At 39.8% G+C, this 25335-nt stretch overlaps 1 long non-coding RNA gene across 1 annotated transcript; it reads left to right on the forward strand.

Annotated features, from left to right (window-relative positions):
* Window positions 1-70: 70 nt before the first annotated feature.
* On the forward strand, window positions 71-21994 carry LOC137449768 (uncharacterized). Its single transcript, XR_010989484.1, has 6 exons — window positions 71-146; window positions 2948-3093; window positions 3954-4001; window positions 5629-5698; window positions 10450-10520; window positions 20693-21994. It is a non-coding gene; the product is annotated as an uncharacterized lncRNA (long non-coding RNA).
* Window positions 21995-25335: the final 3341 nt, after the last annotated feature.

Here is a 25335-nt window from a genome sequence, read left to right on the forward strand (position 1 = left end):
TGGCTGCAGTCTCCGTGGCCGCACCTGCTGCAGGGCGGGGCCGCATTGGTTCACTCGTGCGCCCCCACGGCGGCGCGAATCTGAGGAGGAAAGCTCCAGCGGGCGCTGCTGGCCCTGCTGCGGCGGGATGGCGACCGCCCCTGGAGGTGATCAGGCAAAGGGGGAGGGGGGATTAGTTCTGGCCTCAGCTCAAGACATGCTGAAGCTGCGGTCTTGGGTTCCGTGTCTACACATCCCATGCCCATTCCTTACAGCTGGCTCTCTGGGACGCAGCAGCCCGTTGGCTGGCATGTTACAGGGGTCTCCGCATCGTCCCCGCCTCTGATCCCTGCCAGAATGCGGGTCTCAGTGCTAGTGCGGCTCCCTATTGCCTTGAGAGGTTACAACTGTTGTGGGCAAAGCACACGCGTCAAACCTGCGAAGGGGTGTTCGCAACTTTGCCCATGCGGTTTGTTTTGCTGAATTAGTGTTTGTAGAACCAAGGGCTAAATGTAAGAGGCCATTTTCTCCAGAGACACCGGAGCATGGCTCCAGGCTTATTCATGGGGGGCGGGAGGGGGGGATTAATGGAAAAAACCCATAGCAGAGCAATGCCTTCATCGTACATTCTTGAGGGTTTAGAAATGGAACTGATGTTTCAGTGACTGTTTTCCTGCTCCACAGAATCAACACTCCTGGGGGGAAGGTCTGTTCTGTTTGTTTGGTTTTGGTGTTGTGGGTTTTTTTGTTTGTTTCTTTGTTTGTTTTTAAGTAGATACTTAAAAGACGTAAATCTGACTGAAGTAATTATTCCTAAACTGGTTATTTTGCAAACCTGTCAGTGAGCAGTCTCACTCTATAGCTGTCTGGCAGGTTGTAGAGTTTGATTTTTAGTTCCTTCTTTGCTCCTTCAATTTTACTCTAACCAAGAATTTGATGATACATAAAAGCCTCTGGGGGAAAGTTTCGACTGTGTCTTGTAAAGCTAGGAAGATACATAACAGGAAATTATATGCAAAGTTGATAGATAACATTATTTTTAAAAAGCAACTGAAAATAACTAAATCCTGGATGTCAGCACAAAGGGATGCTGTGACAGTCAGTTCAGTACAAAGATGTTGAGCAATTGCAAATGACAGGAGAGATAAGTGTGTGTATATGCAAATAGTTCTTTAACAGTTCGGTATAATCCATAGTACTAATATTTTTGTCTGCTTGTGCTAAAAAAAAAAAACAAACCACCAACCATGATTTATGCATCACTGCACAGAGCTTGTGGGAAGTCACTAAAAGCCACAAGGAGCTGATGAAGTCAGTTTCTCCAGTCTTGCTGACACAATGGCAAACTTTGTTTCACTGCAGTTACTTCTGAGGCCATAGATCATCTCATGACTCCCCTAACAATGATCTAGATTAGTGTTTCAGGACATGATTTTCCAGCATAGCTGAATCACAATAACACTTCACCATTCCCAACACAAATACCCCCTTGAATCTCAGAATAAATTCAAGGCTGTCATAGCAGTGCGGTAGCAGTGTAGCATTATTATAATGCCGCTTTCCAAAGACGTCTCAGGCACATGAATCCATTGTTCTGCTATTTGGTGTAAAAGAGTTTTTAGATTTATTTTTTGGTATGTTTTCTTGGTAGGTATATAACCAGTGAAGAAAACTAATAACTCTTCACTTACCAAAACTGTGTAATTATTTAATGAAATCAAGCACACAGTGACTGGTACTGCAAGATGGAGAATTTTTATTTAACACATGGTATTATGGGTCTGTCATTCTTCTACCACCTTTTCTTTGCAAACTAAATGTAAGCTTTCATTGCAGTGCTGTAAAATATATTAAATGCTCTTTGTTGACATGATTCTAGTATATTCTAGTGTATTTCTAGGATACTTCTCAAACATGGTAACTCTTGACCAAAGTGCAAACACAATTGATGTCTAATACTCTTGTCAAAAACAGGCATTTACTGCAATAGAAGTCAGAGCTTAGAACAAAACTGTACAGAAACTCCCAGTTTCTGTCTAAGCAGGAAAATCAGCAAGAGCATACAACGTCACAGTACTGTTCTGTTTCCTCTAACATGTATGGACTATATTAACTTTTTTGACATTTGGGTATGCTGAACCCACTCTTTGAGAGGTCAGGTGGGCATTTACTGGTGGCACAAAGTGGCAAGAGTTCAAGGAATGAAGGAATGCGACTGCCTTTTCTGGCATTATTAGACGGGTGTATGGGACTGACTTTGTAAAATTGAACCCATGGTTGAAGTGTACGCTGACAAAGTTTAGGTTGTATTGTCTTCTGAATTGCTCAATATTACTGAGCACTGAGGTGGTTATGTTTATCACAAATTGCACTATTTTGGCTCATACAGGCTTTTCAGATGACTGTTTTTACCTGCCTCCTAATGAATGGAAAGAGAATCAGGCAGGAATTCTTCATAGATAAACACTGAACAGAAGCAGTTTGAGATCTGCATTTTATTCAGATGTGTTGAAGAGATATGTGGAATTGTTACATCTGTGTTTTCAGTCATTCTGAAAACAACCCCATATATTCCAATTATGTATCTTCAAAAAAATTACAAAGAAGTTCTTACCAAAAATCTCTAAACTAAAGTGGCTCAGAAAATCAAGAGTGAGGATAAATGAAGGGAAAATGCTGTACCAAGCAAGACAACTGACTGGACTATTAGCTAATGCTCAGCATGGCCAATGGGACACAGACTGCTATTTCATTCTCCTTATTAGTACTTTTAAATTGTGTTAAAGGACTAGTGAACAATGTTAGTACTTCTCTGATCTTGTTTTTCCTACTGGAAGCAATTTTTGAGATTAAAGAAATAGCCCTTGACAAGGAGAATTTCACAGCATACGTCCCATGGTATAAATTTTCTGTAAAAAAATGGTTCTGCCTGTAACAATGAAGTAATACTCACATATTTTCCACTCAGATCTTATCTACACTAGAACAGTGGTTGCAGAAAGGTGGGCTGTGACCTATGTCTAGCTAATTGACAGATGTCCTGCAGAGAATAAACTTGAACCAATACACCTTCTACATTTGTCACATTTATCTCTTTAGAACATTCATTAAAAGGTAAGTTAATTTTTCTTCCTGATTACTTACAGGATCTTTAGAGTATTTTCCTGTTTGATGTTAAAATGTGAAGCAGCTCACAAAAAATATTGGGTGTTGATAGTACCAAAAAGTGAAAAAAGTTTAGGACTTTTTTTAGGACTCATGCCAGACACAGTTGGCATCTGCAGCACTTCAGATTCTCTAGAATGCTGTCAGTTTAGCTTAGGTGGAAGAGAAATCTTTCCACAGTCAACACATATATAATTTTATTTTAACAGTATATTAATATAGTTGATCCCTGCTTATTACTTGTTATTACTGTTCTAAAATTATTTCTTCCAGTTAAAATTTCCTTAATTAATTTTGTTAGTTTTGTCAGGATAAAAATGAGATTAATGACATTATCAAGTAATATTTGTATATATGATCACAACTGGTCTATTTGAACACACTAGCAAGTGTTTTGATTATGAAGGAATGTCATTTATTGAGTGGGAATTTCCTGATGTATGTACTGCAGCAGATAAAAGATAAGAACTTGAAAAATCATAAACATTCCCAGAACACCCAGATTTTTTTAATTCAGTGGGAGAACCGTTAAGATAATGCAGGACAGTTTTGAAATTTCATTGCCAGCCTACAGAAGTGCATTTTTTACATGCAAGTGTAAATGAGGTAGCAACTGACAAGACCAGAGTTATACAGGAAAATAAAATACTGTCATTGAAAAGTTGTAAAGCTAAATCCTTTGCTTGGAAATGAGATTTGTAAATTAGGATTTGCAAAGACCACTATGTTATATAATACAACTAAATGAAAAAGATCATTTTCTTTAATTACATGAGTTCTTCACATCTGTGTATTCCATTCTCTAACAGAACAGCGAGTTGTCTTTCGAAGCAGAAAAGAAATGGAGTTCTTCATATGTAAGATACTGCAATTTAAATATTTACTGATAATGTTAAATGTAAACATATATGATACAAGTTAGCTTTTATTACACTGTTCCCCTGAGTATTTCCTTGCTTCTTGTGATCCGAGCAGCTTACCTTCCAAAGCAGACACAAATAGGTTTCACGTTCCTTAGCGTTACAACATGTTAAGAGTGTACAGAGATACTGTGTTCTGTCTCTCTTAGCCTTTGACAGCATTTATTAAAAGTTTTATAGCATGCATGTGTGACAGAGATTAGGTGATTAATATTTTGCAGGAATTCTAGACTTACACATTTCTCAGAATAAGTCTCTCTGTGTCAGGGAGAATGAAGCCCTAGGTAAGGGGGAAAACCCTACAGCCTTAAGAATGTATGAATCTTTGGTTTTTTTTTTTTTTTTTTTTGGTTTTGGTTTTTGTTTTTTTTTAATTCATAAAAACAAGATGCCAAATATTGCACAATCTTTGGCTAAGAAAGATCTTGAATTGGCTGGAAGCTTTTCCTTTTTCATAGATCTGGTGGTTTTAGAATACTTCCCTTACATGGGTCATTGCAAAAGTGTCAGTTTAAGGGAGGGAAGCACAGCAGCCCCAATTTATATCAGCTTTATCTGTTTGAAAACGGCACCCTGAGCTCACCCACTCTTCAAAGTGCCACAAGGGCTATGAGTGAGAGATATTGCATCAACCAAGATTGTATTTGTTAAATTTAGTTTAGAATAAAGATTTTTGTGTCTTTATCTGTAACCGATAATACCTGAGTCCTGATAAATCCTTAATTTCTTTTGCTACTAATCCTATCTGGTGTTTTGGGATGAGATAGGATGAGACTAAATTGGTGAATGGGGTGAAGAGTGACCTTAAAAGCAGGTGATGAGGATTTGCAGTCTTTAGACCCATAACACATTCTTAGAGATCTAAGGGGCTGTGAAATGTGCCCTGCCAGTTGTCTGTCATTAAGGGCCTTGCAAGTATAGCTGTTGAAAGGCAGTTGTCTTGTAGTTTCCAAAGTGTCGCTGATACTGTACAGTAGCTAGGTTGTCTCACATATATGTAATAAAACGTTGAGCCAAAAGCTTAATTAATATTGTACATACTTTCAGACTCAAGTTTCTCTGACTTTTTTTTTTTCTAAATTATATCCAGTGGCTTTATAAATAATGCCCTCAAACTATAATCATTCAGTCTTAGAGTTGTAGATTGTCACTGGAGTGCTGAACTGCTAGATTGTATTCTCTGTTCAATAAAAATGTTTTTCTCTTGCACAAAAAAAAAAAAAAAAAAAAAAGGACTAGAATAGAACTTAGGAAGAGGACCATAACATCATTGGAATGGGCTGCCCGGGGAGATAGTGGAGTCACCATTATTGGAGGTGTTCAGGAGGAGACTTGATGGGGTGCTTGGTGCCATGGTTTAGTTGTTTAGGTGGGTCGGATTGGTTGATGGGTTGGATGCGATGATCTTGAAGGTCTCTTCCAACCTGGTCTATTCTATTCTATTCTATTCTATTCTATTCTATCTTAAATAGTCAAGATGTCATCTAAACAGATATTCAAATGCACATATCTCATGTTGGCTAGTGTTAAGCTACTGTGGTGTTTATTTTTAAAACCATTTCAGTTCACCAAAACAAAGACTGAACTGTCCAATTGCTGGGACTTACAGAGTAAAACCAAAAGTAAAGACTGAGGTAAGCTGTGAAAATCAACTGTGAGAAAACCAATTGATTTCTGTTGTATGATTAAAGCTTTAAAAAAGGGCAGGACACTGTTAACAAAGTCTAATCTTACATAAAATGGCATGTAAGAAAATGTTGTGTAGACATTGTTCATTTTCTTATAAAGTTTAGCAAAACTCTTAATTCTTAAATTATTTGTAATTATAATATTTCCTTCCTGTTACACTGTAACAGCTCAAATTACATGGATATTGTCAAGAAATTTCTTCCATGTTTACCATTAAAAAAAAAAATATTTTTAGTATTTTGAAAATAATGTAGTTGGTGTTTTAGTATCAGAATTGTAACTGTGTTTGGATCTGAAAAAGTTCATGCTGAATCTTTATTGTGATCACTATTGTGACCAAAAGGAACTATAATATATTTTAATGGAATTAAGGAAGTTTGCAGTATCGTGCTGGATCCCAGTTTGTTCAAGTGTCTCAATATCCTTCTTGAGTTGAGCGGCCCAGAACTGGACACAGTACTCAAGGTGTGGCCTGACCAGTGCTGAGTACAGGGGCAGAATGACTTCCCTGCTCCTGCTGGCCACACCATTCCTGATACAGGCCAGGATGCCACTGGCCTTCTTGGCCACGTGGGCACACTGCTGGCTCATGTTCAGCCTACTGTCAATCAGTTCCCCCAGGTCTCTTTCTGCCTGGTCACGCTCCAGCCACTCTGACCCCACGGGGTTGTTGTGGCCATTGTGCAGAAGCCGGCATTTGGATGTGTTAAATCTCATACCGTTGGACTCTGCCCACCTGTCCAGCCTGTCAAGGTTCCTCTGCAGAGCTCTCCTACACTCTAACAGATCAACACCTGCCCCCAGCTTGGTGTCATCTGCAAATTTACTGATGATGGACTCAATCCCCTTGTCCAGATCATCAATAAAGATATTGAACAGGATCCTTTCACAGTGCAAAATATTAGTTCTCTCCCATTTATGTTTCACCTCATTCTTTCTGTGTAAATAACCCTAAATCCTACTCATGTGTTCAAGCTTTTTGATCACCTTTAATGATTAGATTTCCTACTAGTATCTCTTGAGCCATTCCAGAATAGCTCAAGTAGTTTTCAACTACTGGTTGAACAAGTGGTAGGAAGTGCTATAATGAGTCCTAACCTACAAACATGATTATTGACCAGGGCTTTAAGCATACTTGTGTGTTCATAAATAGTCTCATTGAATTCAATTGGTCTATTCACAAATAATAACTTTTTCTGTAATAAAGCATTATATTGATGTATTTATTGATACATCTAAAATATAAACCAATAGCATTAGGAAGAACAGTGTATCAGAGCAAAACATGTTCCTGTCTTCTAGATATCTGAGGGTAAAGACCACTATTTGGGTGTTTCTGATCATTCTAATTGTTTCATGTGGTATGTGATGGAGGATTCACAGACAGGCAAGGGGGTTCTATGTAAATATTTTTTAATAGTAACACTTTCTAATGGGGATAATATTAATGACCTATGGGAACAATTTTTTTTACAAAAAGTTTGAATTTTGGGTAATGTTGGATTTTGTGTGTTTAGATATCTCTGGGTCAAACTGACAACTCCTTTGTTTGCATATTGAATTTAAATCCATAGAAAATGAATCAGAGGGCTGGAACACGTCTCCTGCGCAGAAAGGCTGAGTGAGTTGAGGTTGTTCAGCCTGGAGAAGGGAAGGCTGCAGGGAGTCTTTATTGAGGCCTTTCAGTACTTAAAGGGGGCCTGTTAGAAAGATGCAGTCTTTTTCAGTAGAGCTTGTTGTGACAGGACAAGGGGTGATGGTTTTAAACTAAAAGAGGGTAGATTTAGGCTCGATATAAAGGAAACTTGGTTGAGATTTTTCACAATGAGGGTGGTGAAACATTAGCATAGGTTGCCCAGAGAGATTTTGGATGTTTCATCCATGGAGACATTCAAAGTCAGGCTTGATGGGACTCTGAGCAACCTGATCTAGTTAAAGATGTCTCTGTTCACCGCAGGTGGGTTAGACTAGATGACCTTTCAAGGTCCCTTCCGATCCAAAGCATTCTGTGATTACAAAGAAAAGAGACAGTCTAGGGAGGACACGTCTAACAAGTCTGAAGGTTATTGAAGAATCTTCTGCACTGTAGAATAGAGAGAGATTTTGATTGCAGGGACCAGAAAGAAGTATATGTTTCTTGAAAGGAGTTAGTTGTGGAAATAAAAATATCTTGGATGCTTTTTCAGGATTCCAAAGAATGCTCATGAGAAGGGAGAAAAATGAGGCAGAGGCTTTGTTCTCTTGCCTGTGTATGTATGTTTATTCTGATTACTAAGGTAATGATTTTTAAACCTTAGAGTGGTAAGCATGTCTCCCTACACACTCTTAAAATCTCTAAAGAAGTCTATGTCAGAGTGAAGCTGCAGCTAAAAATAACATCTGTGCAAACAGACAGGAATTAATAATAATTGGATAGAAGATGCCACTGTGTGATTGAGAGAGCATGCTCTTCAAGTGTACTAGACAGGCCAAGGATAAATGAGTAGTGAAGCACAAAAGCACGTAACACAGTAAGACCAGACAGGAACTCTGGCGGTTGTCAGTCTAGGAAGCCCTACCAGAGTTATGATCACATTATACTCAGAAGCACTAGGAAAAAGGAAAAAGTCTGATGGCCATAAGACTACTGAAAAAGTTCTGTAGATTTCCTCAATAGAACCAGTAGGTTTTAGGTGAAAACAATAGCTTGTATTCTGCTCATACCATCCATGGACTTTGCCAGTATTTGGCTTGCTTTACTTATTTAGGAGGAAAATGTCTATAATACTGGTCTGGGATAGTATTAACTGCATACTTTTGCTTACAAAAGATGTATACAAACTCCTGTTTCTCTAAACATAATAGAAATAAATAGCAGTAGCTTGCTTTCTCATAGTTTTTGAACTGCTCTGATATTTCCTGTGTAATGCAAAGCATCACGTTCTTGCCCTCAAAGCTATGCAACTTGCTGTGTGTTTATTTGTATAGTAGGCTAATAAGCCCCTTACTCACATTTTTTTTCTGTCATCTCAAGTGTAAACTTTCCTGGATGTTTTGTGTTATGATTATGGTTAATATTACCTGAGATTGTCTTCCTGTATTTCTAAGATATTACTGCAGAAAGGAGTGCTCAACTGCTGATTTGTTTTTCTGTAATGAATGCACTAAGTACAATTAACAAAGCCAAAGACAGCCTTAGCAGCAGCAGTCTCTCTCAACCTAGAAGAACCAAAGATTGGACTTTTTTTATTCTACTTCAGTCACACTGGTTAGAAATACTTGTGTCTTTGCTTGAAAACTGCAAATTTGGTTTTGTAGTGATACAGATTTTTTTTCAACAAGTCTGAAGATAATCAGTAGATTCAGTAGCAAGCTTTTTAATGATAAAGTAATATGTAAATTTTATTGGTTTTGTAGAACAGACCCACTCTCCATAAGTGAAAGCCAGATCAATTTAAGTTTGAATATGTTCTTTGGCTTAACACCTTAATTTAGCTCTTCTCCCTATTTTCCACCCCCCATCATTTTTATGGAAAACAATTTTGACACAAATTCTGGCTGATTAATAGCAGACTTTGGCAGCCAACCCATTATTAATTTGTGTACTTATCTGAGATTTTAAAAATGTATGTGGCATACAATGAATCTGATTAAACATTCGATTGGTACAGCAAATTAATATAATCTTATTTGTAAAATTCCTTATTTCGTAGCATCTGCCAAATTGAATATAAAGATGTGATAACATAAATTATTTTGTACCTCATCCCCTCTTTGATTGTAAGAGAGATTGCAATCTTCAGGAAAAATGAGAACTTTAATAAATTAAATGTTCTTGCTAACAAACTGAATTCATAAGTAGCTTGCTAAAAATTACACACACTTCACAGCTGTGGAAGCAAGCTTGTATTCTTCCTGTGCAAGTTCTACTCAGCCACCTCTGAGCAAGCAGCTGTATGATTACTCAGCTTGCCTTATTCTGAGGACAAATTGCAAGATGGCATTTTGATTTGAGATGATGAATAGGAAAATGCAGGATGCAAACTGTAGGATGTAAACTTATGGCATGTCAGCAGTTTTATGATAACTGCCTCTGTGCACATGTTTATAGCACTATACTTTGCAGCAAAAGTGGTAAGTTTGCTTCATGAAATCATTACTCCGCTCATATGTACCTTGAGATGGAAATACCAGGTGTTTGCCGCCTTCTTTTCCAAGAGGGCAGTGTGTCAGTGATGTGCTAGTCATGGATGCATACGTGATGCATATTTAAATAACAGCTTTATTTCCTTGGCATGAGAAACGTACTGTTTTGTTTTGTGAGTAACCCTGCATCTTCTGCTGAAGCATAACAGGGCTGTATGTAGCTGCATAGCCCACAAGAATGGAGAGACTGAAAAAGGGCTTTCAAGGGAAGTACAATGGCATCAGAGAACAAAAAATTCTCTGCATAAATTCTTACTCTTTCCTCCTTTATTTCTGAGAAAGTAGGTCCTACTTCCCTCAGTCATTTCATGTTCACATGAAGAAGGAACAAGAGTATGAGATTAGCTTGCAGCAGATGTGTTGCCTAAGTCATTACCTTATGTGTTGTCACTAGAAGAAATACTATCACAGTGATAGAATTTTAGCGTTAAAAAATCCCCACCAAAACAAACAAACAACAACAAAAAACAACACCCAACTATCAACTTGTATCTCTTTTTAATTGTTCAAGGTTAGTTTTGTGGAACTGTGATCCTGAAAGTGCAGATGCTTCTGAACCCCACTGCACCTCTTCCATCACAAGTACGTTGAAATGATGCCACTTTAAACAAAGTTGAAATGCATGTCTCGTGGAAATGTATACATGTAGTATATTGAAATATACTGCCTCTATACATCTTTAGTAAGTATTTTCTTTTACTGTACTACGAAAATGGCTTCAAGTTACTGAGAGAGTGGTGAAGCATTGGAACAGGCTGGTAGAGTGACCATGCCTGGAGGTGTTAAAAAAATGTGTAGACATAGCACTTCAGGACATGGGTTACTGGGCATGGTGGTGTTGGGCTAATGGTTACACTTGATGATCTTACAGGTCTTTTCCAGTCTTAATGATGCTATTAAAATTTGCAAGATTTTCTCTCATTAATACTGCAGTAGTAACAAAGGTACAGCTGAGGTGAAACCTATTGTTTCACAGAGACAGAATAATTAATAAGTTTTAGTGATTCAGTCAAATTTCAGTCTTTGTGAAAATGATGTATGATGTGTGGCAACGCCAGCAACGAGCAGTGTGAACAACCTGGCAGTGTAGGCCTGGAGCCTTACATGGTGGTAGGCCATGCTCAGCATAAGTGCAGAGCCAGCTAGCAGTGTAGCAAAACAGTGCTGTGCCTGCAGCATGTAACTGAAGCAGGGCACTGGTAGCTATAAACATAGAGAGTTATCTTGGAATAACAGGACACATACCTGCATCAACAACCTTGTGTGTCATTAGTAGTTGGACCAATAATCTATAATAGTGCGATGTGTGGTCACTCGTGGGAACCAATGAAGCCATGCCAACGAGGCTCTCCGAGTATATATAAGTTGTAGAAGTTCCCTTAATACGCACTCCTTCTTTTACTTTACTTTTCTTCTTTTACTTTCCTTTGCTATATACTACACTCACTATGCTCGCACTATAGTCCTACAGTACTGGAACAATAAAGGAACAATACTGGATCATACTGGTCATCCGTATTGACTCCAGTCTCCGTCGCCGACAATGACGAAGTTCAGATATTTGTGCAAAGTACCACATCACAGACATTTCATTTGTTGCTGAAGAATTCAGCATTTTCTGTGAATCAACAGTTAACTACACCCTTGATGAGCAGCAGTAAGGCAATGGCAGTAGTAATATGGTTCTAAACATAGGCAGTAAAATAATACCCAAAGTATCAATCCTTTTAATGTTTGCTTATATTACAGTCACACTTTTGCCAGGATTTTGCATGTTTTGTATAGAAATTGCATACCAAGGGAGTGCTTGGAATGTGAGGGAAGAGCAAAGGGGATACTGGAGCCTCCTCAAACTACAGCATCTGCTGTCAGGTAACATTTGTAGGAGCCTTTTTCTTAAGAACATCATAGGATTCAAAATGATCACTTGGTTTTCTTCTTTTCACAAGCAACTATTGTCAGTTTTCTTATAATTAAAGAAAGAGATTTTGGTAAGTCTGGACAGTCACAAAAGGCAATTCATGTATCCAGATGAACATGATATTTGAAGGGCTTCCTGAGGCAGTGTTGCCCCTTCAATTCCTAGTTGTTGGTTTGGTTTGTTTGGGTTTTTTTATCTGGAGCCTCTGATGGAACTCTTCTGCACTGTTATTTCTAACATTTCAGACCAGTAAATTTTAGAACTAATATAAAGATTCTCACACCATCAATTACTCTACTTTTATCACTGTTTACTGCATTTTAGGGTAATTACTTCTTTTTCATTTCTAAGAGTACTTAGTATTCACCATATTTTGCAGTGTTCCTTGGAAACACAACAGGTCAACATGCTAAAAATTCACAGCCTTTATTTGATTTTGAGCTCATTAGAAAACAGAACAAACCAGTAAATAATACTGATGTGACAGTAACAGAAGTTATGTGCAGCAAAGATATTTGCCATGGGTTTTGTGGTCTGTAAAAATTTATCCTCTCTGTAGGCCTTCTGTGAAGCTAATCAGAGCTGAATTTTGTCATGGAATAATGATAATGACTCTGAGTTTACATTTTATAGTTGGTTCTCAACTGCAAACATATTCTGCTGAATACTTGCCTTCTGATCCTTACCTATTTTGCACACTCTCTTAATGCCAGTTATAAGAAGTTCACTACCCTTTAGAGACTTCATCTTCTTCTTTTTATTTTTTTTAATGAGTTTACTCTCATCATGTAATTAACGCTATGTATTATACCGCCAGAAATGAGCATGACTTCAAATTGTTTAATGTAGGTTTGGTTTGCTCGCCTTCGGTTGTTATCCCTTGTACTTCATTTTGTCACTAGATGGCGACATAGCAACACTCCATATCACAAGTTCCCATAATCAGGGATGGGATTTTTCTATCATTTTTCACAGCACCCACCGAGATGGGAACATACACATTCTGGCAATTTCAGTGAGTTGTTTCTCATTCTGTGAATTCCAGGGTTGCTTTTTTTCCCTTACCTTATTAACTGCTACTTTTTAAGACTACTGAAGCACAGAATAACCAAGTAAGAGAAAATAAAATGGATTTACAAATAAGCAATCTGTTTTCTTCCAAATAAGGAAGAGAGTCTATTGATTTATTCACATCATCTCACATATGCTTGGTTATTTTGCATGAACACCTTTTATTGAAGTCAATGGCACTTATATTCACATCCATGAGAACACAATCTGCATTGTTTTTGCATTTCTAGATATTTCATTTACTGACATAAGTCTGGAAGTTAATATATCTGTTGATAAACACTGAAGTAAGCTTGGAATGAAACAATCTGTATCCAATAATCACATGCAAGAGTCTCCTTTAGCATTCCTCTTGAGAGCACTGAGCTCATGAACTAATTCAAATTCTAGTCAGACTGGATTATCAACATGACAACTGAAATTTAAAGCTTAGTTTCTCGGGAGACATATTCTCCTGTGAAATGAGGTAAAAAGAAACAAGACCAATCTTAACAAAGGTACCACTTCTTTTGCTGCTTTTGGAAGCTTGGATAGATGTAACAGTTTTGCTCACTGTTTGCTAAACATCCAGTGACATATGTCTGGCTTGGTAATTTTAGAAGTCAAAGGGCAGGCAAATTTTGATCTTTTTTCCCTAATTTCATTCCATCATCTATCTTCTGGAATTAGAACAGAATTTGGAAATAATATATTTGTGTCCAGTTTTTACATACCTTGTTCAAAATTATTGTAGAAATATTTAAGAGGGATTTAGGCAGTTTGCTTCATGTTTGATAAAAGAAAGTGGCCATTGCCCTCAATATTTTTGTAATGCATGTAATGAATGTAATTTAATGTCAAGCGTAAGTGTTCTATCAGGTATACTGGAAGAATTTGAAAGGTATGGTTTTCCCAGTACACAGTGGCCAAATTACTTTTTTGTGAGGTGGATGTGTGTTAGTTTTCATACTCCTTTGAAGCATCAGTTTGAGCACAGATGAGTAAGATGTCAGATAAACTAGCTGGGACAGTGTTACTCCACAGAAACATGGGTTGTTCTTACATTTCAAATCAATTACAATTCCTGTTAGTTCAGAGGCTTCAAATCTTTGTATGTCACAAAGCAGTCACCCAATGCTTTAGTTAAGTAGATTTCAAAAAAATCTGGATGTAATTAAAATATCCTGAGATACTCAGAAAGCAAGAGTAGATGCCTAGTACTTCTAACTACTGTGATTTGTATGTTTTACTATCAGCTTTTCTTTATTTGTTCCCATCATTGCATTAATTAACATTTTCACAGTATCACAGTATCACCAAGGTTGGAAGACACCTCAAAGATCATCGAGTCCAACTTGTCACCACAGACCTCAGGACTAGACCATGGCACCAAGTGCCACATCCAATCCCCTCTTGAACACCTCCAGGGATGGTGACTCCACCACCTCCCCGGGCAGCCCATTCCAATGATGAATGACTCTCTCCGTCAAGAACTTTCTCCTCACCTCCAGCCTAAACTTATTTTGGAAGTTATTTTGCCAGTCTCGTGTCCTCCTAAACTGGTCTGACAACTGGTAATGAGCTCAGACTCTGTATTGCGTTTTGTTTTCAGTAGCTTCTTTTCCGTTCCATCCAAGGCAAACCTTTTACATTTTTGCTTAAGTATCCTGCCAAAGATATTGGCAGATGATCCATAAAGACGACTAAGCATCCCAAATGGCTGTTCTTCTTTGACTTCATCTTTCAGTCAGCACTCATGTTAAAATCACTGGCACTGGGGCTCTTACAGCAGGATCCATTCCTGTTTTTTTCATCCAGATTGTCCTGGCTTGAATTAGAACAGAACTGATTCTGATTGGTGATTTTACTTTTCAGCTCAGTCTCTGCTGAGTAACTGCACCTTCTGACAGGTCACAGACACTGTCTGCTTCTAGTAGCAGTAATGCTTATTGTGTATAGTTAGTATCAAGTACTGGTTTGCCGTCCAAGGTCACTGATAAATCCTGTGTACTGCATTACTGGTGCAAAAAGTAGAAAGCTGCACCTGAAGGAAGGAGCTGACTCTAAACTTACCAACAAAGTATTCAATTCCATATATATATCTTACTCAGAACAAAGCTGAGGAATCATGAGGCTCAAGCTCTCTTTAACAGTCATTGTCTGAGGAGGACTCTGTAGATTCTGCCTTAAATCCTAGTCCATGTGCTCCTGAATCCAGTTCCAGCATCTGATTCCCATCTGCTGCTGTGTCCAGTCTGGGACCATTAGAGCTGATGGTGACATAATTGCTCAGGGGTGCTGGGTTTAGTATAGGGTTTGTACATATTTTATTGTTATTATTTTAATTTAAACAGGTTTTTTTTTCCCTTTCTAATTTCTATCTAATCTCTCTCCCTTCTTCTCTTTCTTTTCTCCCTTTGGGAAGGGAGAGAGGTTAATAGAGAGCATGTGTCAGTTGTGTAGGGGCCAGTCCAGCCCCAACCCTTGACACAGATGCTCATTTACCAGGAATCATCAGACATTTGTAATGCCTCCCTCACCTTGTTGAGGAAGTGCACCACTGATTTAGGATACTAGATGATTCTAAAACCTTAGACAGCAGTGAGCACAGACCTTCTACTTTGGTGAGCTGTTCTGTAGTCTTCTCGATTCTTCTACCAGCTATCACCCTTGAGAATCTCACTCCTTCAATCTGTCCGTAAATCTACCATTGGTAGGCCCTATATCATGCACTCCTATCTCCATAGATATCAAGTCTTGGCAGAAAATACCATGTCACTTAAGCTACAATGGCAATCACCTGTACCGTTGATAGCGATGCATAAAAAAGCACAGACGTTCAGTTTGCTCTGTGCATTTGGAGGGGAAGGACTGTAAGAGACTGGATGCCAAGAACTGGCACATTTATTTCTCTGCTTCCTTCTAACTCAGATCAGTAAATTTATCAAGCCTAATTTATAAGCAGAAATGACTTGTGGCTTCTGAGATAATTATGCTTGTGTTTTGCTCAAGCATGGCCATACAGTTAAACCTGATTTATTTTCAGGCAGGAAAATTTCCTAGTAATTTTCATGATGTGAATCCATCTCTGAGCCCTTCTTGGCAAGTGTGGTGGGTTGAAATTACCCCCCAAGATAAAATTGCCAGACCAGCTCAGTTGAAAGCAAATGAAGCTATATTTACAAGCAAAACTACAATCTAAAATGTGTAACACGATCAATATGTACAAACTACACAATATTTACAAACAACACAAGAACCACCCCTGGACAAAACCAGGGGGTTAACAACAGCTTCCTCCTCTTCCTCCCCCCCCCCCCCATACACGGGACATAAGAAAAAGGGAGAAAAGCAGAGAGAGAGCTTACTAGTACTTAGCCACAACAAAGAATGTGGTCAAGGTCAGCAAGCTAGCAGAAGCACCAGTTAGTTTCTGCTAGAGTGAAGAAATCAAAAAGAGAGTTAGCGTACCCAACTAACTTTATGTTAGACATGAGAACAATGGGATTATTTAGACCTTATTATTTTCCTTCTGCGTCCAATGGCAATTTATTTACCTTCTACCACTTTCCTACTCAATCTGTGGAAAATTTTCCTAGGCACAGCCTAAAACTACCACAAGAAGTTACAGAATTCATGCAGCTGATTTGAGCCCAGGATTCAAGGGCAAAGATCTTTATATTAATGTACAGAGCCACAAAGACCCCTATGTGCATTTGATGAAATCATCACTATGCTCTGTATCAAAGGACAAAGTAGCCTGATTGTTCTGTCAAAAGGTTTTCTGTCTTTAAAAAATTTGAATCAAGCTTCAATTCTAGTATTCTCCTTCAAGGAGTGCTAAAAATGCTAGTGAATAAACCTGACCGTTTCAGAATCTCAGAGCAGAGATGGGAAATACAATCAGCTGTCTTCGGTACGGTACCAATAATTTTCTGGAATTGATTTCTTTATGGAAAATTACAGTCACAGCAACCACCTAAGTATTCTGTCTTAGTGCTGCCTGAGTCAACAGTCTCTGAGTGATACATTTCAACTTCAGTGCTACAGTAGGATGTCTTATGCCCTTCAGCTTATCTCAGCATGAGACAGAGTTCTGCAAAAATTTAATTTGGGTCCTAATTTGGAAGTAAATCAATTTGGAAGTAAAAAGGTAATTTTAACAAACTATATATAAAGCATTTGAGTAACAGGGAAACTTACAAAGGTATAAGGAAAAAGGTAAATGGGAAAAAATATACAAAATCAGGCCCAGCTGGCATTGGATTCCCTTCATATAAGTGGATGAAGTTCTTAGAAGTGTGGATGCAGCATGGAGGCAAGCCATGTGGTAACCCAGGAAGCTGGAGGGCAGCAGATGTGTCTGTCGGGCAGATGAGGTGCATGAGAGAGTGAACCAAGCAAATGGCTTCCCTCAAATAGGCTTGCTGGACTGGAAGGGGGAGTGGAATAGACTAACCTGGATGACCCTCCCTCTGGGAGGGGGGATCAAGTCTCTCTGACTACCTGGGTCAGGTTTTTGTCCACTTCTGGGCTGGGTTCTTTTCAGTCCACTCCAGGGATGGGTGTAACCTGGCACACAGATTCTACTGCACCTGTTAATGGGTTCAATAATGAGCCCAAATCTCCCATAACAATGATCAACCTTCCAACCAAAGTTGACTTTTCCATATTTCACAATGTAGTTTATCTGCCAACCTGAAAAAAAACAAAAAACACACCATCTGTCCACATATCAAGGTGCTAGAGCAAGTGCAGAGGAGGGCAACAAAGTTGGTGAAGGACCTGGATAATAAATCTTACAGAGAGCAATTGAAGGAGCTGGGGCTGTTTGCTTTGGGAAAAATGGAATCTGAGGGGAGACCTAATTGCTGCCTACAACTAAGATGTTGTGCTTGAGAATATGGTTTAAGGGTGAACTTTGTAGAGTAGGGTCAATGCTTGGGCTTGGTGATCAGGGGTCTTTTGCAACCTGAATGATTCCGTGATTCTATGGTTTTCTGAGCTGTCTTCACTATCTCAATTTAATTTGACTTGTGTTTATCTGTAAAGATCCATTTCACAGCAATCATTAATCTGTTCTCCCAAGGCAAAAATTATTCTAGCAGTCCAAGGACTACCATTCTAGTCCTGAAACTAACATTGAAAAATGTAGTCTGCCCTCAGATAGCTGCTGTACTATTAAAAAAGTAACCAGTAGGTCTGATAGTCAAACTCATTTCTCTGGAATCAACAAGCATTTAAAAATCACTGGCTGCCAGGACTGACTTTCATAGTCCTTCAAACATCCAGTTGTAATACCACAATGATTCCTGTATTAGTACAGTGGGAGTAAAATTGAGTTACTGACATTGCAGGTGATAATAAAATAAGAAATAGTAACAGTAGGTGCCTCTTGTCTCCAAATGAAATGCATAAATGCATAAAACTAACAGAAACCTTTATCTTTTAGTACTATGTACAGATTTACATAGCTTGTAAGTTCTGAGGAAAAAAATAGCAACAATTACGAAAATAAAAAACAACAGGTCCTTTGAGAAGCAGCTGAAGGAACTGAGGTTTAGTTTGAAGAAAAGGAGGCTGAAGGGAAACCTTACTGCTCTCTAAACTGCCTGAAAGGAGGTTGCACCAAGGTGGGTGTCTGTTCTCCCAAGCAGCAAGTCACAGGACCAAAGGAAATAGTTTCAGCTGTGCCAGGGGAGGTTTAGGTTGGATACAAGTTAAAATCACCGAAAAGATTGTCAAGCATTGGAACAGGCTGCCCAAGGCAGTGGTTCAATGGTCATCCCTAGAGGTATTTAAAAGTCATGTAGACACGCTTTAGCAGCAGACTTGGCAGTGTTAGGTTAATGGTGGGACTCGATGACCTTAAAGGTAAGGTCTTACCAGAGCAATTCTGATCCCATGACTCTATTACTAAACCTATAGAAAACAGTTTGGGAAACGTTTATAACCTCTCTCAAAGCCATAAATGTTCCCTTGTGTCATGAGACATGTTTACCTCTTGTTTAAAATTCCACAATCCCTGCTTGATACCACTGGGATGTCTTACATAAAAAGTGCTTTTTCCAAGGTAGAGTATATTTGCATGCCTGACAACTCAAAAAAGTTGACTTCACAGCAGAAAAAGTAATTGTAATTGCAAATATATTAAAAATTGACTATGTACTCAATTTTGAATGCTAATTATAACTTTAAGAGTTTTATGATGTTAATGTAATCATTCTAATGTGCTTATCAAAACCTTATATTTTTCATTAAATGTGTAAGGATGGGCAATTCTGGGTAGTTTCACAAGATTCTCTAGATTGGCTCTCAGCTGTGAAAATAACTTAAAAGGGCTTTTTAAATTTGTTTGTGGTTTTGTACTTGAAAGCATTCTTTACAGTCCATACATATGGTGCAATTGAAAGATAACAGCTAGTAGACATTTCTAAATATTATTGTCAATATATTAAATTGCCTTATAGTCTTATCCTGTTCCTATTTGTGCAAAATAAATTTGATATTACAGTAGCAGAAAGACAAGATACCATGTTCTTGTTCTGTGCAGAAGATTCACAGATGAAGGCAGAACAATTTATCCACACATTTTTAACTATGTAGTTTCTATTTGATAGTGAACAGGAAGTTTGCCAGCTTGTCAAACCTTGCTTGCTGTAATGCAAGTGTTCTTACAAGAGCCACAAAATTAGACACATCCCTTGCAACTGCTTAGCCCAATTTCTAGCCATTAAGATTAGTCCTGCAGAAATCCTGTCTCCACAGCCTCCTGGTAAAAATACAGGATTTGTATGGATGCTAATAAAAAAGATTTTAACACTATCCCATTAGCACTTCTAAAATGTTCCAAGAAACTTCAGAAAGTTGCTTCAGCCATGCTTACAGCTTATTTGACCAGGTGTAATGTTCAGAGAGATTCCTCAGATCCCAGGCCTGCAAGCCTCAGCCTGGCAAACCAGTGGATAACTACCCACTTCTCATTCAAACAAAAGATGCCTGAAGTTGTAAAGGTTTTTAAACCAAATGAACTTCTTAGGACCCTCCTATAGTCACCTCTTCTTAGAAAAAGGCAGAAGGCTTTATTCTTGTTCCCTAATCAAAGGAATTGCCATTGACTGAAAAAGTCAATTGACATTGACTGAAAAGGCAAGTGATTCATGTATTCCTATTATGCTCTGAATTATGATCATACAGATTAAAATATATTCTTAATAATTAACTAAATACTATCATGAGTTACTGTACTAAGTGAATGTACTGCTGGTATGAAATCTGAGGTACTCCTGACTAGTTAAGGCAGGAATCTAAATTTTAATTCTACTTCTACTTCATGTACATTTCAGGTCAGATACACCTAGAATTATGCTCTGTTCAGTCATGATGCCCTTCATCTTTTTGGTTGTGCTTATCATCAGCTTTCAAAAGAACTAAAGCAAGGCTTAAAGACCAGTATGCTCCTATCTCTCATACTAATGACAACCAATAAAATATTTTATTAAAAAAGCCCCACACAACAAACAAGACAGATAAAATATTGTTTATTAATGTTTTATAAGCCTTTTTATGTGTCTCTGTAATATCAGTTAATGTATTTAGTTCCTACATACAAAGGGCATACAATTGAATAAAACTTTGGTTCATGAGAGTCAGTGGTAGCTAATAACTGGCACCTTTCAAGCCAAACTTAGTTTAAGTTGCAATTTGGAGTCTCATGTTTGGGCTAGCTTCACTTTCTTGTTGCTTCCATTAACTTACCTAAGCTATTCACCTATCTTTTCAGTGTGAAAATGTAAGCAAAATTTCCAAGGGGCTACAGCCACTTCAGTTCCCATAATGAGGAGCACAGTCCCCAGAGGGAGTATTTCATGTTCCTCAAGGTGCATATGTGTGTGTGTAGGGCAAGATTTGCCTTTGTTCGAATTAGAGAAGGCTATGTTTGGTCTGTAGCTTGGAGAAGAATGTAAACACCTTGTAACTGAAGGAGAGAAACCAGGCAGAATTTGCTTGGATGTGTTAAAATATTGTTTTGTTATCTTAACCTATTGTATGCCTTAATTACATGCATGCCAGTAGAAAATAGCCAATTAAGATGTGACACATGTGCCTTCTCATAGACTGTAGAACTTTGCTGTATAACATAATAAATGTCTTCACCTGATTACATCTTGTCCTGGAAGCATTGCTTAGGGCGAATCTACCATCTATATAACATGTGTGGGGGTGATACAGTATGTTTTACTGCTTTAACAAATGTTAATTCTATCTTTAAAGCACATATTTGGGGTTTATTTCCCCTCAAGTGTATTCTTTTCTTCATTACATGAATCTAAGTGTCAAAATACATGTTAGAATATTCAAGTATCTCATTTGAATCTGAAGACATTTTTGCACTTCTAGCCAGAATTTTCTTATTGGCAAGATATCTTGTAAAGCTTACATAGTTAATGACAATTGTTCTGTTTGTCCTAAAATAAGTTTAATAAAGCTGCATAGGTAACTAAAGGGTTGAACTTTTCAAAATGAGTTTATTTGATGTTCAGAGTCTATGAAGTATTTTCCTAAATATTACAAAAGCTGTAGCAATTTGGCATGAAGAATACATGAGCATTTTAAATCATTTGTTACTGATTCATTTCACATGATTCACACCACAGTGCAGATTGTACAACAAAGTAATAAAAAGTCAGAAATCAACTTTGAAATTTCACCTCCAGTGAAAACAGTCTGTTCCTATTGAACGTGAAGCCAGTCTACATTTTGAGGATGGTCCCATAGCCTGAAGTATATGTGAGAACCTTCCAGCTCCCTCTTGAGCATTTGCACGTGTGTTCCACCTCAGCTATATGTATGCCAAATGCAGGAGACAGGAGGTGTGTAGTAACATCTGTGCGGGGTGCTCTGATGGCTTCACATTCTCTAAGTTTTATGTCTGAAAATTTGTGTTCCTTTAATCTTGACTATTTCTATGTCTTTGAAAATTAAACTGACAATGGCATTTTGCATAAAGACAAGAAACCAGACTGCTCTGTAAGAGTGTTCCTTCCATACAAGGACAGGAAAATGTCATGGCATACAATAAACATCATACTGATTAGTGAACAGTACTTTGGTTTGTGTTCTCTGAGAAAATTCTCTGTGTTGCTCTTAAAGGCTCAAGCAGCTTGGCTTTCAGTTTTACAAGGCAGAAGTCCCTGGGTCCACACATTATACTTCTTTTGTGTTAACAGTGCACACTGCTGATCACTGCCCCTTTACCAAACTGCCACACTGATCTTAGCATCTTGGAATATCCCTGTACTCACTCTCCAAACTACTCAGATAAACACAAACTGCTATAAAACATACCCTCTCTATCACTGCAGGCTAGAAGTTGTTTTCCTCCCCTTTTTCTTCACAATACATCTTGTACAGGAGGCAGGTTTGTTGTTTGTACAGACAATAAACAGGAGAGGCAAAACCTGATTCACTAGGAGGCATTCCAGCACTCTATTCCTCTCTTCCAGTGAATGCATGCTGTTAGTTGGAAATGGAGTGCCTGCCTTTTCAAATAAGGTTTTTGACCCCTGCAGTTTTTAAGATACAGTCCTATTTTCCTCAGTATTCCCTGACACAGAAACTTTTCCTCATAAAACCTTCTGATTTAATAACAACCAGCTTGTTTCCTAGCTGCCAGCCAAAGGAACAGATGAAGAATAGAACACAAAGGAGTTACAGACATCCTGTCCAAAGTTTACTGTTTTGCTGGTAAAGGCAAGAGTGCCAACAGTCCTCATATGGCTGAGGGGAGCCACAGGTTCAACAGACCAGTCTCTCAGACAGTATCACAGTATCGCTAAGGTTGGAAGAGACCTCAAAGATCGAGTCCAACTTGTCACCACAGACCTCGTGACTAGACCATGGCACCAAGTGCCACATCCAATCCCCTCTTCAATACCTCCAGGGATGGTGACTCCACCACCTCTCTGGGCAGCCCATTCCAATGACGAATGACTCACTCGGTGAAGAACTTTCTCCTCACCTCCAGCCTAAACTTCCCCTGGCACAGCTTGAGACTGTGTCCCCTTGTTCTGGTGCTGGTTGCCTGGGAGAAGAGACCAACCCCTTCCTGGCTACAGCCACCTTTCAGGTAGTTGTAGAGGGCAATGAGGTCACCCCTGAGCCTCCGCTTCTCCAGGCTAAACAATCCCAGCTCCCTCAGCCTCTCCTCATAGGGCTTGTGCTCAAGGCCTCTCCCCAGCCTTGTTGCCCTTCTCTGGACACGTTCAAATGTCTCAATGTCCTTCTTAAACTGAGGGGCCCAGAACTGGACACAGTACTCAAGGTGTGGCCGAACCAATGCAGAGTACAGGGGCACAATGACTTCCTTGCTCCTGCTGGCCACACTATTCCTAATGCAGGCCAGGATGCCATTGGCCTTCTTGGCCACCTGGGCACACTGCTGGCTCATGTTCAGGCGGCTGTCGATCAGCACCCCCAGGTCCCTCTCTGTTTGGGAGCTCTCCAGCCACTCTGACCCCAGCCTGTAGCTCTGCATGGGGTTGCCGTGGCCAAAGTGCAGCACTTGGCACTTGGACTTGTTGAATGCCATCCCATTGGACTCTGCCCATCTGTCCAGTCAGTCGAGGTCCCTCTGCAGAGCCCTTCTGCCCTCTAACTGACCAACATCTGCTCCTAACTTGGTGTCATCTGCAAACTTGCTGATGACTGACTCAATCCCCTCATCCAGATCATCAATGAAGATGTTAAAGAGGATGGGGCCCAGCACTGATCCCTGGGGGACGCCACTGGTGACTGGCCTCCAGCTGGATGCGGCACCATTCACCACCACTCTCTGGGCTCAGCCCTCCAGCCAGTTCCTAACCCAGCACAGAGTGTAGTGGTCCAAGCCACGAGCTGACAGCTTAGACAGGAGTTTGCTGTGGGGGACGGTGTCAAAGGCCTTGCTGAAGTCCAGGTAGACCACATCCACAGGCCTCCCCACGCCCACCAGACGGGTCACCTGATCATAGAAGGAGATCAGGTTGGAGAGGCAGGACCTGCCCTTCCTAAATCCATGTTGGCTGGACCTGAGCCCTTGGCCATCCTTCAGGTGCACAGTTATTGCTGCCAGGATAATCTGCTCCATCACTTTCCCTGGCACTGAGGTCAGGCTGACTGGCCTGTAGTTTCCAGGTTCCTCCATCCGACCCTTCTTGTGGATGGGGACCACATTGGCCAGTTTCCAGTCCCCTGGGACCTCACCGGTGAGCCAGGACTGGAGGAAAATGATGGAGAGCGGCTTGGCCAGCTCATCTGCCAGCTCTCTCAGCACCCTAGGATGGATCCCATCCGGTCCCATGGACTTGTGAGTGTCCAAGTGGCTCAGCAGGTCCCGAACTAATTCCTCATGGATTACCAGGGCATTACATTGCTCCCCAACCCCATCGCCCAGCTCAGGAGGCCACTCGTCCTGAACTCCTGCCTTGCTGTTAAAAGTTGAGGCAAAAAGGTGTTCAGGACCTCAGCCTTTTCCTCGTCTTCAGTCACAGTGTTCCCCTCCAGGTCCAATAAGGAGTGTAGGTTCTCCTTGCCTTTCTTTTTAGTGTTAATATATTTGTAAAAATGCTTTTTATTATCTTTGACAGAGGTGGCCAGCTTCAGTTCCAGCTGGGCCTTTGCCTCTCTAATTTTTTTTCCTACATAATCTAACAACTTCCTTGAACATACCTCGAGAAGCCTTCCCCTCCTTCCAAAGGTGATACAGCCTCTTTTTTCCCCTTAAATCCTCCAGGAGCTGCTTGCTCATCCAGGCCAGTCGCCTTCCCCGCCGGCTTGCCTTCTGGCACGTGGGAACTGCCAGTTCCTGTGCCTTCAAGAGCTCCTGTTTGAAGTAGGTCCAACCCTCCTGGACCCCTCGGTTCATGAGAGCTGGTACCCAGGAGACTTTACAAATAAGTTTGTTAAACAGGCTGAAGTTTGCCCTCCGGAAGTCCAAGGTGAAGGTTCTGTTGGTGCTCCTCCCTATCTCCCTGCATATTGAAAACTTTACTATCTCGTGGTCACTGCACCCTAGGCAGCATCCCACGATCACATCTCCCACCAGCCCTTCCCTATTGGAGAACAGCAGGTCAAGCAGAGCCTGTCCCCTGGTAGGCTCGCTTAACAGCTGTGTCAGGAAGCAGTCCTCCACGCACTCCAGGAATCTTCTGGACTGCCTCCTCTCTGCTGAATTAAGTTCCCAGCAGATATCTGTATCTGTTAATGTGACCGACAAGGACAAGATCTGATGATCTTGAGACAGCCTCCAGTTGCTTGTAGAGTAATTTGTCAGCCTCCTCATCCTGGTTGGCTGGTCTATAACAGACTCCAACCAGGATGTCAGATTTGTTAGGCTGCCCTCTGATTTTAACCCACAGGCTCTCAATCCCTTGATCCTCCACCTCA

Source organism: Melanerpes formicivorus, unplaced genomic scaffold (assembly GCF_026170545.1).
Source record: "Melanerpes formicivorus ecotype bairdi unplaced genomic scaffold, bMelFor1.0.p_v2 SCAF_2, whole genome shotgun sequence".
In the NCBI taxonomy this organism is placed as follows: domain Eukaryota; kingdom Metazoa; phylum Chordata; class Aves; order Piciformes; family Picidae; genus Melanerpes; species Melanerpes formicivorus.